The sequence below is a fragment of the Ranitomeya variabilis genome, chromosome 3 (genome assembly GCF_051348905.1).
Source record: "Ranitomeya variabilis isolate aRanVar5 chromosome 3, aRanVar5.hap1, whole genome shotgun sequence".
NCBI lineage: Eukaryota > Metazoa > Chordata > Amphibia > Anura > Dendrobatidae > Ranitomeya > Ranitomeya variabilis.
In genome coordinates this window covers 601,515,776-601,533,286 of record NC_135234.1, presented here as the reverse complement: position 1 = coordinate 601,533,286, position 17,511 = coordinate 601,515,776, and positions in this window count along the sequence as shown.

Below are 17,511 nucleotides of genomic sequence, written 5' to 3'. Positions count from 1 at the left end.
CTTCCGAGATTGGAACGGGGGCGGTTTTGTCACAGAGAAGTTCTAATGGCTCGGTGATGAAGCCATGTGCATTCTTCTCTAGAAAATTCTCGCCCGCCGAGCGCAATTATGATGTGGGTAAACGGGAGCTTTTGGCCATGAAGTGGGCATTTGAGGAGTGGCGTCATTGGCTTGAGGGTGCTAAACATCGTGTGGTGGTCTTGACTGATCACAAGAATCTCATTTACCTTGAGTCTGCCAGGCGTTTGAATCCTAGACAGGCTCGTTGGTCGTTGTTTTTTTCCCGTTTCAATTTCGTGGTTTCATACCTGCCAGGTTCAAAGAATGTGAAGGCAGATGCTCTTTCCAGGAGTTTTGTGCCTGACTCTCCTGGAGACTCTGGGCCTACTGGTATCCTTAGGGATGGGGTAATATTGTCCGCCGTATCCCCAGACTTGCGACGTGCATTGCAGGAGTTTCAGGTGGATAAACCGGATCGTTGTCCACCAGAAAGACTGTTTGTTCCGGATGATTGGACCAGTAGAGTCATCTCCGAGGTCCATTCTTCTGTGTTGGCTGGTCATCCTGGAATATTTGGTACTAGAGACTTGGTGGCCAGGTCTTTTTGGTGGCCTTCCTTGTCTAGGGATGTGCGTACCTTTGTGCAGTCTTGTGAAGTGTGTGCTCGAGCTAAGCCTTGCTGTTCTCGGGCCAGTGGGTTGTTGTTATCCTTGCCCATCCCGAAGAGGCCTTGGACGCACATTTCCATGGATTTTATTTCTGATCTCCCGGTTTCACAGAAAATGTCCGTTATCTGGGTTGTGTGTGACCGCTTTTCTAAGATGGTTCATTTGGTGCCCTTGCCTAAGTTGCCTTCCTCCTCTGAGTTGGTCCCTTTATTTTTTCAGAACGTGGTTCGTTTGCATGGGATTCCGGAGAATATCGTTTCTGACAGGGGATCCCAGTTTGTGTCTAGATTTTGGCGGACGTTTTGTGCCAAGATGGGCATTGATTTGTCTTTCTCGTCTGCATTCCATCCTCAGACGAATGGCCAGACGGAGCGAACTAATCAGACCTTGGAAACTTATTTGAGGTGTTTTGTTTCTGCTGATCAAGATGACTGGGTTGCTTTTTTGCCACTGGCCGAATTTGCTCTTAATAATCGGGCTAGTTCGGCCACGTTGGTCTCTCCTTTTTTTTGTAATTCGGGGTTTCATCCTCGTTTTTCCTCTGGTCAGGTGGAGCCTTCGGATTGTCCTGGAGTGGACGTGGTGGTGGACAGGCTACATCAGATTTGGAATCAGGTGGTGGACAATTTGAAGTTATCTCAGGAGAAGACTCAGCAGTTTGCTAATCGCCGTCGCCGCGTGGGTCCCCGACTTCTTGTTGGGGATTTGGTGTGGTTGTCTTCTCGTTTTGTCCCTATGAAGGTCTCTTCTCCTAAGTTCAAGCCTCGGTTCATCGGTCCTTATAGGATCTCGGAGATACTTAACCCTGTATCTTTTCGTTTGGATCTCCCAGCATTGTTTGCTATTCATAATGTGTTCCATCGGTCGTTGTTGCGGAGGTATGAGGTGCCCGTTGTTCCTTCGGTTGAGCCTCCTGCTCCGGTGCTGGTGGAGGGAGAATTGGAGTATGTTGTTGAGAAGATCTTGGATTCTCGTGTTTCCAGATGCAAACTCCAGTATTTGGTTAAGTGGAAGGGTTATGGTCAGGAGGATAATTCCTGGGTGGTCGCCTCCGATGTTCATGCGCCTTCCATAGAGCTCACCCTGATCACCCTGGGGGTTCTCGTGAGGGTTCGGTGACCCCTCCTCAAGGGGGGGGTACTGTTGTGGATTCTGTTTGTGGGCTCCCTCTGGTGGTTACTGCTGGTACTGGGTGACTTTGGTGGGTTGCGGCCTTTGGTTTCCACCTGTCCATCAGTGGCTGGGTGTTTCCTATTTTACCTGGCCTTTCTGTCATTTCCCTTGCCGGCTATCAATGTATTCAGATGTGCTCTGTTTGGTTCCTGCCTACCTGCTCCCAGATCTTTCAGGATAAGCTAAGTGCTGATTTTCAGTTGTTTGGTTTTTTGTCCAGTTTGCTTATTATGTCTCTATGCTAGCTGGTAGCTCTAGTGGACTGAGGTTCTCCCCATGTGCCATGAGTTGGCACATGGGTTCTTGTAATCTCAGGATGGTTTTTTTGATTAGGGTTTTTTGCTGACCGCTCAGTCCCCTTTTGTATCGTTCTGCTTTCTAGTTTACAGCGGGCCTCAATTTGCTAAAACTATATATATCATCTCTATGTGTGTGCCTTCCTCTCATTTCACCGTCAATACATGTGGGGGGCAACTATATCTTTTGGGGTTCATTCCGCTGGAGGCAAGTGAGGTCTTTATTTTCTCTGCAGTGCTAGTTAGCTCTTAGGCTGGTGCGTGGAGTCTAGAACCAACGTAGGCACGCTCCCTGGCTATCTGTAGTTGCGTTTGTCAGGCGTAGGGCAGCGGTCAGCCCAGGTTCCATCACCCTAGAGCTCGTCCGTAATTTATTTGTACTTTGCTTGTCCTGTGCTATCCCTAGCCATTGGGATTCATGACAAATACCACCTTGTCTTCCAGGTCACTCCACATGTCACTAAAGACGATCTTTTCCTCCCACCAGCCCAGGAGCAGATTTGCGTACGTAGGTGCACAAGGGCTACCCATCGCAGTGCCCCTGAGCTGGTGGAAGTACTTTTCTTCAAATAGAAAGACATTATTCGTAAGACAGAATTTAAGAGCTTTAAGTACAAACTCGTTATGTCTGTTATATTGCCGCCCTCTAGTCTGTAAATAATCAGCTACAGCCCTTAGACCAACTTCATGAGGGATAGATGAATATAATGCTTCAACATCATTACTGCAGAGGATCATATCTGTTTCTAGAAAAATGCCATCCAGTCTCCCGAGAAAATCCGTCTTGTCCCGCACATAAGAATTTAGCGACAGAACAAATGGTCTCAATACTTTGTCAATATAAAGACCCAGATTTTGTGTTATACCGTTAATGCCAGCCACTATGGGTCTCCCCTTTAGGGGATTAGTCCCCTTGTGGACTTTTGGCAAACAGTAGAACGTGGCCATTACAGGGCCTAATAGCCAGTTTCCTACTCCACACTGATGAGGGACAAATACCACGAAACAGCTGTCTGTGGATGGATACCATGTTTTGGCATAGGTGGTTTTCCTTTATTGGATGCTGCCCTTCCCGTGGTTGTTCCTTCCTGGTGAAAGACCTGGCTATTCATTGCTTGCGTTGAGAAACACGTGATGGTGTCTCCGCGGCTTTTCTACATGCCGTAAAATTATATTGGGTCATATTGACGCAAACAGTACATATGTAACAATATAAAAAACACTCATAATAACAACACCTACCCATAAACAAACTCACCTAACCATGATTTGCAGATTTACGTAATAAATAATCTGTAATTCACAAACCTTTTGGGGAGTCAAATAGACCTGAACAGTACAGCAGGGTTAACTTTCTGAGTTACCACTGTCATTCCTGTCGTGCACAAGGCAAAGGAAATATTACAGAGGATGCTACTTTGATGATCCTTCCTTTTAGTTTCAAGCCTAATTATTTAAATTTTTTAAGGATCTTTCACCTAGCACCTGTTCTGTCATTGGTTTCCATGTGGACCGCAACATTACCAGCAATGTGCAATAATTTATGAACCTGTTCTACTACATGCCAAATCCTGGCACAAGGGAAACAACAAAAAACAAATGATTTTATCCATTCTCATAATTATAGAATCCCTTATTGCCATCAACGTTCTAACCCTTCCTACATAACCCTTTGGTTGGCTATTAGCTTGTTTGACCTCCAAGTTGTTAGAGAGAACAGTATCCCATAGGGCTGCCATTTGTGAGACTTACCCCCTCTTTAACCTATTTGACAATTTTCCTCGTAAGTGTAGAAACTGGATCATTTTTGCAACTATGATTAATGTGTAGTAACAATACACAATAACTAATTTAAATAAGAAAAATATCACAATTTTATGTTGTTTTTTAAAGAATTTTTAACCCCTTTCCAACATCGGGCGTAATAATACGCCGATGTCGGGCACTCCTTTGATGTGGGCTCCGGCGGTGAGCCCACATCTTTTCTAGGAACAGGTCAGCTGTTTTGTAATTTTTCTGCTATTTTGTTGTAACGAACATGAGTCACTTTATGTATGGAATAAGTTTCTTACGTTCAATTCAAAATTGCTTGACTATTATTGGGCAGCATGGTGGCTCAGTGGTCAGCACAGTTGCTTTGCAGCTCTGGGGTCCCAGGTTTATAGCACATTTAGGACAATATCTGCAAGGAGTTTGTATGATCGCCCCATGTTTGTGTGGCTTTCCTCCCATTCGTCTAAGACATACTCTACAGATAGGCAATAGAGGTTGTGAGCCCAATGGAGACATTGATGATATTGTCTGTAAAGTGCTGCAGGTTATGATGGTGTTACATAGCCAAGCATACTAAGCTATGTCTCTATGTCTGATATGCGAGTTCACCTGATAATTATACTGCCATGTCTATTTACACAGCACTCAACATTGAACTTGCAACACTAAGACAGAAAACTTGCAAAGTTATGGAAACCACAAGATAAATGTTTAACAAAAAGTGGAAACAAAAATTTTAAAAACATCTTCACTTGTTCATTGCATTGAGTACGAGCCATGAACAAAAATTCAAGCACTTCCAAGCCTCTATCAAAGAGGGTATTAGTGTTTGCATGAGTAATATTCTGCCATGCTGAAGGCACTTAGCATGCATATGATAACAATATGCTGCCTTCAGTTCCCTTTTCATGGTCATAGCAGATGTTCTCCATGGGAGACAAGTCCGAAGACCCTGCAGGCCATGGCAGCACATCACAGTAGAATGAGCAACTAGCAGCCTAGCTTTGTCATATTGAAAAATAGTTCCTGTGGCACGTTGGTGAAATGGCTGTACCAGTGCTTCTGCGACAAATTTAATGTAACGCTGAGCTGTTAATGCATCTGTAATGAAAACTAGTGGAGTCTGGATACTGTACACAATATTCCCCGTAGGACTAGTGTGAAATTTCATCTTGAAGGTGTCTTCATGTGAATATGTAGACATACTGTGCAGTATATAGAACTTAAGTGTTCTTTATTAGTTAATTGTGTAACTTGTACAATTTATACTGTTAAAACAACACCTTTTTAATTTATTAGCGCATTTCATACTGAATTTTACATAATTACGACAGTGTTAACTCTGTTTGTCACATAGTCATTAAACACTGTTCCTTGATTCCTCCTTCACAAAATTTAGAATGAATTATCAAGGTTAATGTATATCTCCTACCATTTATCTGTGTGGATATAATGATGTAAAATTTGTTATGCACGGCGCTAATAGGACATCTAATTTATACAGTCATTTTGTGTTGCGAACGATGTCCCTTGCTAATGCATTAGGTGCAACTTATTATAAGTATTGTGTTACCTCATACATAATAATATGAGTGGTTTTGTACAACTTTATGAAAGTCAGTGATAAATGCAAAAATAATTCATGAGTTTTAGCTGTAAATAGTAAATGAGATGTTACAACTATCATTTGCAAATGACTTAAAAATGACACCTCTTTTTCATATTTCTAAATGAGAACTCACATTTAAGCAAGACCCATAAAACACTAGTAACAACACATAACACATTATTTAAAAGATATGCTACAGGCATTCAAAGTGATTTGTGATCATTTGATCATTTGAATATTGGAGCCAGTGAAAGCTAGCGCAACATTACTAGTGGAAGGAGAATGTGGTCTGGTTCAAGCCAATTTCCAAAAACTACCAAAGCCCAAAGTCAGGCTGCATCCTTTACTGCTGGGGTTCTTGCCGACAGTGGGCAGTAGATCCAGGACTCATGAACCAGTGATCATACTGCAGGGTCTAGATTGGTCAAAAGAGACAAAGAGGTGAGCCAGGACCAGGTCTTGAAAAATGTTATGCAGCTTGCTAGCTACAAGTTACCAAGCGTTGGCATCCTGGAGGATGGTCCATTGAAGAGTTTGGGACCCATCATCACATCTCATTCAATCATCTTGGCACTAGAGACGTAACACTTGCCGCAAAGGCTGATGGCTGGATCCAGGGTTACTTTCCTCAAAATAGAGGGGCACATTGCTGGAATGCAGTGGATGTGATCCCAGAAGTAAGGGAGTAAGATGAACCCTTCTTGAGGAATGAACAGACCTGAGAGAGGCTCACAGAGGTGACTCATACAGAGTTACTAACACCCCTGAGAGAGCATACTGCCTTTTGGGTACCCCACCTCTTATTATTATTATTATTATTATTATTATTTATATAGTACCATTGATTCCATGGTGCTGTATATGAGAACATGTTACATACAAATTACAGATATCACTTACAGTAAGCAAACTAACAATTATAGACTGATACAGAGGGGCGAGGACTCAACCCTTGCGGGCTTACATTCTACAGGATGGTTGGGAATGAGACAGTAGGTCGAGAGTTGCAGGAGCTCTGGTGTTGGTGAGGCTGTACCTCCGGTAGTGGTGAGGAGGCAGGGGGGTCAGTGGAGGATGTAAGCTTTCCTAAAGAGGTGGGTTTTCAGGTTCTGTATGAAGGATCCGAATGTGGTTGATAGTCGGATGTGTTGGGGCAAAGAATTCCAAAGGATGTGGGATATTCGGGAGAAGTCTTGGAGGCGGTTGGGTGAGGAGTGAATAAGTGTGTAGGAGAGAAGGAGGTCTTGGGAGGACTGGAGATTACGTGAGGGAAGATATCGGGAGAGTAGTTCAGAGATATATGGATGAGACAGGTTATGGATGGCTTTGTAGGTCAGAATTAGTCATTTGAACTGGGTACGCTGAGGGAATGGGAGTCAGTGAAGAGATTTGCAGAGGGAGGAAGCGGAGGAGTAGAGAGGAGAGAGATGAATTAGACGGGCAGCAAAGTTAAGGATGGACTGGAGAGGTGCAAGGGTGTTAGCAGGGAGGCCACAGAAAAGGATGTTGCAGTAGTCAAGGCTGGAGATGATTAGGGCATGCACAAGCATTTTAGTAGATTGACGGTTGAGGAGAGGATGGATTCTGGAGATATTTTTGAGCTGGAGGCGAAATTAGGTGGTAAGAGCATGAAGAACAGGGCAGAGTCAAGGGTTACTCCGAGGCAGCGGACTTCTGGTATGGGGGAAAGCGTGATTTTGTTAATTGCAATAGATAGGTCAGGTAAGGAAGATCTATGAGATGGAGGAAAGATGATGAGTTCAGATTTGTCCGCATTAAATTTGAGGAAGAGAGAGAAGATGAAGGAGGCTATGGCTGCTAGACACTTTGGGATTCTGGACAGCAGAGAGGGGACGTCTGGGCCAGAGAGGTAGATCTGAGTGTCATCAGCATAAAGGTGGTACTGGAATCCATGGGACTTTATGAGTTGTCCCAGGCCAAGTGTATAGACTGAGAAGAGAGGGCTCCTAGAACAGAGCCTTGGGGGACAACAACAGAGAGAGGGTGGGATGAGAAGGTAGTGTGGGATTGGGAGACGCTGAACGTGGGGTTGGAAAAATATGAGGAGATCCAGGATATGGTGAGGTCTTTGATGCCAAAGGAGGAGAGGATCTGTAGTAGGAGGCAGTGGTCAACTGTGTCGAAAGCAGAGGGCAGGTCTAGAAGGAGGAGTACAGAGTATTGTCCATTAGCTTTGGCAGTAAGTAGGTCGCTAGTAATTTTGGTCAGGGCTGCCTCAGTTGAGTGATGGGGTCAGAAACCAGATTGTAGATTATCAAAGAGCAAGTTAGATGAGAGGTGGGAGGAAAGTTCAGCTTGGACGTGCTGCTCCAGGAGTTTGGAAGTGAATGGAAGCAGCGATATTGGGCGATTGCTGGATATAGCAGTTGGATCGAGGGTTGGCTTTTTAAGGATAGGTGTGATTGTGGCATGTTTGAAAGCAGAAGGGAAGTGCCAGAAGTTAGTGATAGGTTGAAGAAGTGGGTTAGGGATGGGATAAGAGTGGCGGTGAGGTCAGGGAGGAGGTGGGAGGTGATGGGGTCAAGCGCACAGGTGGTGAGTTGCGATTTGGAGAAGGGACAACTAAGCCCCCCTTTAGTGATGTAGGATAGTGAGGTTAAAGGGTTTAGGCATTGGTATACAAAGGGGTTGTGGTGGTTGAACAATGAAGATTTGCCTCATTTGGTCGATCTTTTTTTTAAAGTGTGTGGCAAAGTCCTCAGCAGAGATGAGGGAGGTTGGAGGGGGCACTGAGGGGTGGAGGAGGGAGTTAAAGGTTTTGAATAACTGTTTGGGGTTGTAGGATAGGGAAGATATGAGGGTTGTGAAGTAGGCCTGTTTAGCAGAGGTGAGAACAGATTTAAAAGCTAGTGTTGCCTGTTTGAATGCAGTAAAGTCGTCTTGCGAATTTGTTTTCTTCCTCTGCAACCCTGGACACTTGTCAGAGCTTTTTAGTGGTGTCATTGTGCTAGGGTTATCTATTGATACGTCGCACTCTGCCATGAACGAGAGGGTCAGCCGTGTCAATAGCTGATGCGAGAATGGCATTGTAGAAAGCAGTGGCACTGCATTGTGGAGTGAGGACATGGATGCCAGTGGTAGCATAGAGTCAAAGAGTGTATGGGTGTCTAGATATCAGGACTCTGAACATTTTTTATTACCTTTTTGTGCATTACTGCCCTTTTCCAAGATGGCGTCTTTGGTCTCATGTGCACTGTGTCTTCCTGCTATAAAACTCCACTCCAGCATTCGGTCTGTGCTAGAGTATTCAGCCTTGCATTTAGCTCCTGACCTCTGGTGACTCCCTGGCTATATACCTGCTTTTGTGAACCTGTTGGGTTATCCTGCTACTCTGCTCTGAGTTCCTGCTGCATACACCAGTTCCAGTAATCCTCCTTCATCTGCTGCTCCTGTTTGCTTCCATCTGCATTTGCTGGACATGTAAGCTGTTTCTGCTCTGCAAGAACCTGAGACTATTACCCAGACCTCCCTGTTTGAGCTAAGATATTATTTGAACTGCCTTATAAGCATATCTATCTGTGTTGTGGACTAAGCAAGGACTTATTCGTGTCAAGTATCCTCAAGAATAATTGTGCTTCATAGACCTTCTGCGTGATTGCATTTTCCTCTGAAGTTACCTATAAACTGCTGAGCTGCATTTGATATTTGCACCAAGTGTTGTGGACTTGAGTTTCTCTCTGCACCTGTTTGAATCACCGTGGGATAATATAGACTTTACCACTTATAAAACTGTGTCCTGTAGTTGTCTTGTTCCACGCAAAGAGTCTCCTGAGTTATCCCCTATAATTATTACAGGATACTCTAGCCTAAAAAAAAGGAGACTGCTGGAACAATGACTGCAGAAAGCAGACTAGAGCAAGTGTTTTCCATAATTAGATCACTGCAGAAAGATGTGGAAGGTCTGCAAAAGATGTTTGGAAGCTTTGAACTCAATCAACAAGTGTTTGGACAGACTTTGCAGGACTTAAGCACCCGCATAGCAGCCCAGGAAAACAAACTTGCTTGCATAGAGTCCCAGTATGGACGGGCTTTTCAGGACATAAGCACGCAAATAGCTGCACAAGCGACTTTTCCCTCTGGGCAACCGCCACCAGCTAGCCCACCTAAGTTGCCCCCATTCAGATTTAATGGTGATCGCGACAAATTTTGTGGCTTTGTGAATCAATGTATGCTATATTTTGATGTGCATGCTGACCGTTTTCCTAATGATAGATCCAAAGTATTGTGTGTAATAATGCTGCTGACCGGACGAGCGCTCGACTGGGCGAATCCGATGATTGAGTCTCGTGACCCACGGTTAAATAACTTGGATGATTTCTTGGCCGCTATGGCATTAATGTTTGATGATCCTAATCGCCGTGCAACCGCTGAATCTGCTTTATTGTCTTTACGCCAGGCAAAACGTTCTGTTATTGAGTATGCTACTGAATTCAGGAGATTAGCGTGAGATACCAATTGGGACAGTTATGCACAATTGCCTATTTTTAAAAGGGGTCTGTCTAGTATTGTAAAAGATGAACTAGCTCGCTCTGAGTCACCACAAGAGCTAGAGACATTTATACAGCATTGTGTGCACATTGACATTCGCCTTACTGAGCGTAGGCAGGAGAAGTTTGCTGCATATAACTGTATTTCTAACTTTTCCTTCCTTCCAAAGAGCCTGCAGGTAAAACATCTCAGGAGGTGGAGGAGTGTTATGACCTGGTGGTTAAGAGGCCACACTGATATGACCTGGTGGCTAAAACGCAACATGGAACGAGCTCTGAGAAGGTGGTATCTCTACTGACAGCAGTTCCTAATCCTAACAACAACACTAGTAATAGCCGTGGGATGTTCCTGAGTCTCCCTAGACACCTCTTCACAGCCTAAGAACTAACTACCCCTAAAGAAGGAAATAGAAAGCTATCTTGCCTTAGAGAAAACCCCAAAAGGAAAGACAGCCCCCCACAAATATTGACTGTGAGTGGAGAGGGTAATGACGTACACAGAAATGAAATCAGATTTCAGCAAGGGAGGCCAATACTAAACTTGATAGACAGAGAGAAAAGGATACTGTGTGGTCAGTATTAAAAACTACAAAATCCACGCAGAGTTTACAAAAATGAACTCCACACCGACTCACGGTGTGGAGGGGCAAATCTGCTTTCCCAGAGCTTCCAGCTAGCCTGAATATTACATAATGACAAGCTGGACAAAAAGAGACATATTTGCAGAGCAATAGAGTCCAAGCAAATGGACAAACAAGAACTAGCAAAAACGTATCTTTTGCTGACAAGGACAGGCCATATGAGAAATCCAAGGAGAGAACCAAATCCAACCAAGAACATTGACAGCTGGCATGAACTAAAGCCCAGAGCAGGTTTAAATAACAAACCCAGGCAAGGCGATTAGTGAAGGCAGCTGCTACAGCTAACTAAAGGAGCAGCAGTTCCACTCGAAACCACCAGAGGGAGCCCAAGGGCAGAACTCACAAAAATACCATTAGCAACCACAGGAGGGAGCTCCAGAACGGAATTCACAACAGAGGAGGTGCCTATGCAAATTGATTCCATTCAGAGGCGCAAGCACAATGAGCGCCGGGAGCATCGCCTTCGTGAAAGTCTATGTTTCTACTGCGGCCAGTCTGACCACTTCTTGATCAATTGTCCTAAGTGTCCTAGACGGCCTAACAAGGTGCTAGCAGCAGTAGGGGAGTATGACAACTGTGATGATGAATCTGACATCTCTGAATGTAGCCTGCCTTTAAACGCTGTATTCCATTCACTTTCTATGACTTCACCCCCCAAGGAGCTTAAGGAAAATAACTCTCACTTTTCGCTCCCTATTAAGATCCTGTGTTCAGGACAGTGGATTTCCAGTGCAGCTATGATTGACTCTGGTGCAGGTGGCAATTTAATGGATATCACATTTGCCAAGGAACATGGTGTTGAAATTCAGCAAAGAGCCTCTCCAATTACCATGGAAACAGTGGATGGGTCACCTTTAATCTCTGGGCTTGTGGATCAGGAGACTGGACCCCTTGAAATTTTGTTGGAGCCTAATCATCAGGAGGAACTTTCTTTCTTGCTAATTTCTTCTCCTCATTTTCCTGTGATTTTACGCATTCCTTGGTTGCGTTCTCAGAACCCAATTATCAACTGGGAGACCAAGGAGATTACCTTTCCAACAAGGAGCAACTCAGCGTTAACAGAAGCTGTCCCTGAGTCCATGGCTACGGAACCACATGTACAGGTATTTTCTTTACCTCCAGCATATAAAGAGTTCTCTGACATCTGTGACAAGAAGAATGCAGATCAGCTTCCTCCACACAGGCATTATGACTGTCCCATTGAGTTGCTTCCTGGGGCAGCTATTCCTTTTGGTAACGTATACCCTTTGGCGGCACCTGAGCTTCAAGCCTTAAAGGAGTATATTGATGAAAATCTGGCCAAAGGCTTCATAAGTCCTTCTTCCTCACCAGCAGGGGCACCTATCTTTTTTGTAAAGAAGAAGGATGGGACCCTGACACCCTGTGTTGACTATCGGGAACTCAATAAGGTAACCGTACGAAACCGTTACCCTTTGCCTCTGATTCCCAAATTACTGGAAAGAGTCCACCATGCTAAGGTGTTCTCTAAACTGGATCTTCATGAGGCTTATAATTTGGTGCATATTCATCCAGGGGATGAGTGGAAGACAGCATTCAGAGGCCGGTACGGACACTTTGAATCTCTTGTGATGCCCTTCGGGCTTTGTAACGCCCCTGCAACATTTCAACACCTTGCTAATCACATTTTCAGAGATTTGTTGGACCAGTTTGTAGTGATCTATTTGGACGATATACTAATCTTTTCTGACTCTCTACAGGAACATGAAGAACATGTCAAAACTGTTTTAAGACGTCTGAAAGAGAACCATCTGTATATTAAGCCAGAGAAATGCGAATTCCATCGTTCTGAGATACAGTTCTTAGGTTATATCATCTCTCCCCAGGGGGTGAACATGGAATCTGGTAATATTCAGGCTATCCTTGACTGGCCGGTACCCAAGAACGTTAAGGAGGTCCAACGTTTTATTGGTTTTGCAAATTTCTACAGACGCTTCATTCGAAATTTTTCTGATATTGTCCGTCCCATTACTTCCTTGACAAAGAAGGAAAAGCCCTTTAAGTGGTCATCACAGGCTCAAGAAGCTTTTGATCGGCTTAAGATCTGTTTCACATCAGCACCGCTGTTGATACACCCAGATCCAACACTTTCTTTCATTGTGGAGGTGGACGCTTCTGATAATGCTTTTGGGGCTATTTTCTCCCAAAGAACTGGAGAGAAGGGTCTGCGACATCCTTGTGCTTTCTTTTCCCGTAGACTAACCTCAGCAGAGAAGAATTACGACGTGGGAGACAAGGAATTGATGGCTATTATTGCGGCTTTCAAAGAATGGAGGCATCATCTGCAAGGAGCTGCACAACAGATCATAGTGCTAACTGAACATCGCAATTTAGAGTTCCTTAGATCCCCTAGATGTCTTTTTCCTCATCAGGCTCGTTGAAACTTATTTTTAAATCAATTTAACTTTGTTATCTCGTACCGTCCAGGTTCTCATAATGGGAAGACTGATGCTTTATACCGAATCCATGCTGCGGATTCCGTACCTGGAGCCCCGTCCAAGATCATTCTATCTGATGCCAATTTCATCGGAGTTATCCACGATCAAGACTTGTGGAAGGAGTGCAGGGAGGCCTATGATGGTGATGTATTTTTAGCCAACCCACCTGTGGATATTAATCTTGTCTTTAAGGGTGGCATGTGGTTCAGAGATCGACGTATCTACGTCCCTGAGGTCATCCGTCTGCAGATCCTCAAGATGGTACATGACTCCAAGTTGGCTGGTCACAAGGGGTACAGAAGACACAAGAGTTCCTGAGCCGATTCTTCTGGTGGCCAACTTGCCTGAAGGATACCAAGGACTATTTTCTCTCTTGCGAGGTATGTGCTCATTACAAGACTCACCATGTGGCACCTACGGGTCTTTTACAACCATTACCTGTTCCGTCCCGCCCTTGGGGGTCTATATCAATGGACTTTATTGTGTAGCTGCCTACATCGGGGGGCATGAATACAATCATATTGGTAGTTGATCGCCTGACTAAAGCTGCTCATTTTGTTCTGTGCACCGGCCTCCCCTCAGCTAAAGATACAGTGAACTTGGTTATACAGAATGTCTTTCAGTTGCATGGGGTTCTGGATGAGATCATCTCTGACCATGGAGTGCAGTTCACTTCAGGATTCTGAAAGGGGTTTTGCTCTGCACTCAATATTAATGTCTGTCTCTCTTCCGCTTACCATCCCCAGACAAATGGTCAGTAGTGTTGAGCATTCCAATACCGCAAGTATCGGGTATCGGCCGATATTTGCGGTATCGGAATTCCGATACTGAGTTCTGATATTTTTATGGTATCGGAAATCGGAATCAGAAGTTCCCAGTGTATGGTTCCCAGGGTCTGGAGGAGAGGAGACTCTCCTTCAGGCCCTGGGATCCATATTCATGTAAAAAATAAAGAATTAAAATAAAAAATATGGATATACTCACCCGTCCGGGGGCCCCTGGACCTTACCGATTGTAACCGGCAGCCAAAAGTTCCTAAGAATGAGGAGTTTAGGACCCTCGATGACGTCAAGGCTTGTGATTGTTCGCGTGCCGCTCATGTGACCGCTTACGCGACCAATCACAAGCCGCGACGTCATCGCAGGTCCTAAACTCCTCATTGCGACCAATCAAAAGCCGCGACGTCATCGAGGGTCCTAAACTCCTCATTCTTAGGAACGGAGGCTGCCGGTTACAATCGGTAAGGTCAGCCATCTCCAGGATGATTGGTTGGAGTTGCTGCCGTTAGCTGAATTTTCATATAACAATTCTCAGAGCGCCTTTACTAAATTTACACCTTTCTTTGCCCTTCTGGGTTATCATCCGTGTACCTTACCTAGGTCTCCAATTATTTCTCCGGTTCCGGCAGTGGAGGAAAGGCTGACTGCGATAAGGCAAAATCTGGAGGTTCTGAAGGAGTCCCTGACCCCAGCTCAAGAACGTTATAAGAGATCAGCTGATAGATTCCGTAAACCTGCACCCATGTTCAAGGTAGGAGATTCCGTGTGGTTAGCAACTAAGAATCTGAAGTTAAACGTTCCTTCACAAAAACTTTGACAGAAATTCATTGGCCCTTTCAAGATCAACGGTATTGTGAGCTCTGTGGCCTGCCGGCTGAAGCTGCCTACGACTATGAAGGTACACCCAGTTTTTCATGTATCTTTACTAAAGCCTGTATCTCCTAATACCTTCCAGGGACGTGTTGTGCCACCTCCGCAGCCTGTGGTGATTGATGGGCAAGAACAATTTGTGGTGGAGGAAATTGTTGATTCCAGGATTCGCAGGAATCGGCTCCAATATCTGATAAGATGGCAGGGATATCCCCCTGAGGAAGACTCTTGGGAACCTGTGGAAAACATCAATGCCCAACAGAAGATTTCTCATTTTCATCAGAGATTCCCTGAGAAACCAGGTCCAGGATTGTCCTGAGGCCGCTTCTAAGGAGGGAGTAATGTCAGGACTCTGAACATTTTTTATTACCTTTTTGTGCATTACTGCCCTTTTCCAAGATGGTGTCTTTGGTCTCATGTGCACTGTGTCTTCCTGCTATAAAACTCCACCCCAGCCTTCAGTCTGTGCTAGAGTATTCTCCCTTGCATCCAGCTCATGACCCCTGGTGACCCCCTGGCTATATACCTGCTCCTGTGAACTGTGTGGGGTTATCCTGCTACTCTGCTCTGAGTTCCTGCTGCATACACCAGTTCCAGTAATCCTCCTTCATCTGCTGCTCGTGTTTGCTTCCATCTGCATTTGCTAGACATGTAAGCTGTTTCTGCTCTGCAAGAACCTGAGACTATTACCCAGACCTCCCTGGTTGAGCTAAGATATTATTTGAACTGCCTTATAAGCATATCTATCTGTGTTGTGGACTAAGCAAGGACTTATTCGTGTCAAGTATCCTCAAGAATAATTGTGCTTCATAGAATTTCTGCGTGATTGCATTTTCTTCTGAAGTTTCCTATAGACTGCTGAGCTGCATTTGATATTTGCACCAAGTGTTGTGGACTTGAGTTTCTCTCTGCACCTGTTTGAATCACCATGTGATAATATAGACTTTACCACTTATAAAACTGTGTCCTGTAGTTGTCTTGTTCCACGCAAAGAGTCTCCTAAGTTATCCCCTATAATTATTACACTAGGTGTTCAAGGTTTCGGCAGGGGTGCGTATGTTGCTGGACATGGGTGACCAGTAAGGAGGACAGGCATGAGAAAGTGAGCAGATGGTGGTCGGATAGAGGGAGAGGGGATGTGGTGAAGTTAGATACAGAGCAGAGACGGGTGAAGACCAGGTCTAGTGTATGTCTGTCTGTGTGGATGGCTGCGGAGGACCACTGAGTAAGTCCAAAAGATGAAGTAAGAGATCAGAGTTTGGAGGCTGGTGACTGTAGGGATGTTGAAGTCACCCATGATGATAGTGGGAATGTCAGTGGAAAGAAAGTCAAGAAGCCAGGTGGAGAATTGGTCAATATAGGCAGTGGCCGGGCCCGGAGGTATGTATATGACGGCCACTTGGAGGTTGGAGGGAGAGTAGATGCGGACAGAGTGGACTTCAAAAGAGGGGAGGATAAGGGAGGGTAGAAGTGGGATTGGGTTAAAGGTGCAGTTAGAAGAAAAGAGAAGACCCACTCCTCCATCATGTCTGTTGCCAGGGCAAGGGGTGTGGGTGAAGTGGAGGCCGCCATAACACAGCGCAGCAGGGGAGGCGGTGTCAGAGGGTGTTAGCCATGTTTCTGTGAGGCGGAGGAAGCTTGTGAGAGAAAAAGGTCATGAATAACATGAAGCTTATTGCAGATTGAGTGGGCATTCCAGAGTGCTCCAGAGAGAGGGAAGAGGTGGGTAGTCATCAGGGACACGGGTTTTTTGTTGGAAAGATTGCGGTAGTTTATATTAGATAGGGAGTGGTAGAAGGGGGTAGTAATGGGAGGCATGAGCTGTGGGGGTCCAGGGTTGGGAGATATGTCGAAAGCGGAGGAGAAGCAGAGAAAGGGAGAGCAGGTGGGAGGAGAGTGGCCGGATTGTTTAATGTTTTATTAGGACAGATTTGAGGTTGAGGAGCAGGTCAGCAGAGGAAGTCAGATGGGTAAGTAAGAGGGAAGAAGAGATGATTATTTGGTTAGAGGGTGCTGGGGTTTGTGGATAGCGAATGAGAAAGTGGGTTAATGAAGCAAACACTGTAAGGGCATATGTAAACATGGTGAAGGAGTAAGATGGGTTAATAGAAAAGCTAGATTCAAGTTATAAGACGTGCTTACTCAGCAGACATACCCAAACAGGATACATTTCTGGGATATATAACACTCCAAAAAACATTCAAAAATGTATCTGGAATCAATTACTCATCATTAGAGTATTTCGTATTCTGTAGTACATTTTGGTGCTTCTTATTCTTCAAAAAATTGTTCAAAAAATTAGCTGTATTTTATTGCTTATCCATTCACTATAACATCTTTTTAGTTACATTTGGTGGTATAAAAAACTACAAAAAAAGCAATAAGAAAATGTTCTGCATTCAATTACTGATTCATACATTATTACATGCCTTCTTTTACATTTCAATGTTATATAAAAAAAAAAAAATTGAATAAATTTACATAGATTCAATGATTCATCCATATGTTCTAACTTGGTTTTTGTTACATTTGGCTGGTATATTAAACTCTAAAAAAAATATATTTTTTTTTTTCTGGATTCAACTATCCGTTCAATAAGCATTACATGCTTTCTTTTACATTTTGGTGGTGCATTAAACTATTAAAAAGAATCCTTCCAAAATTGTTATGGATTCAATGATTTATTCATACAATGTAACAGAGTTCTTGTTACATTTTGCTGGTATTTTAAACTACAA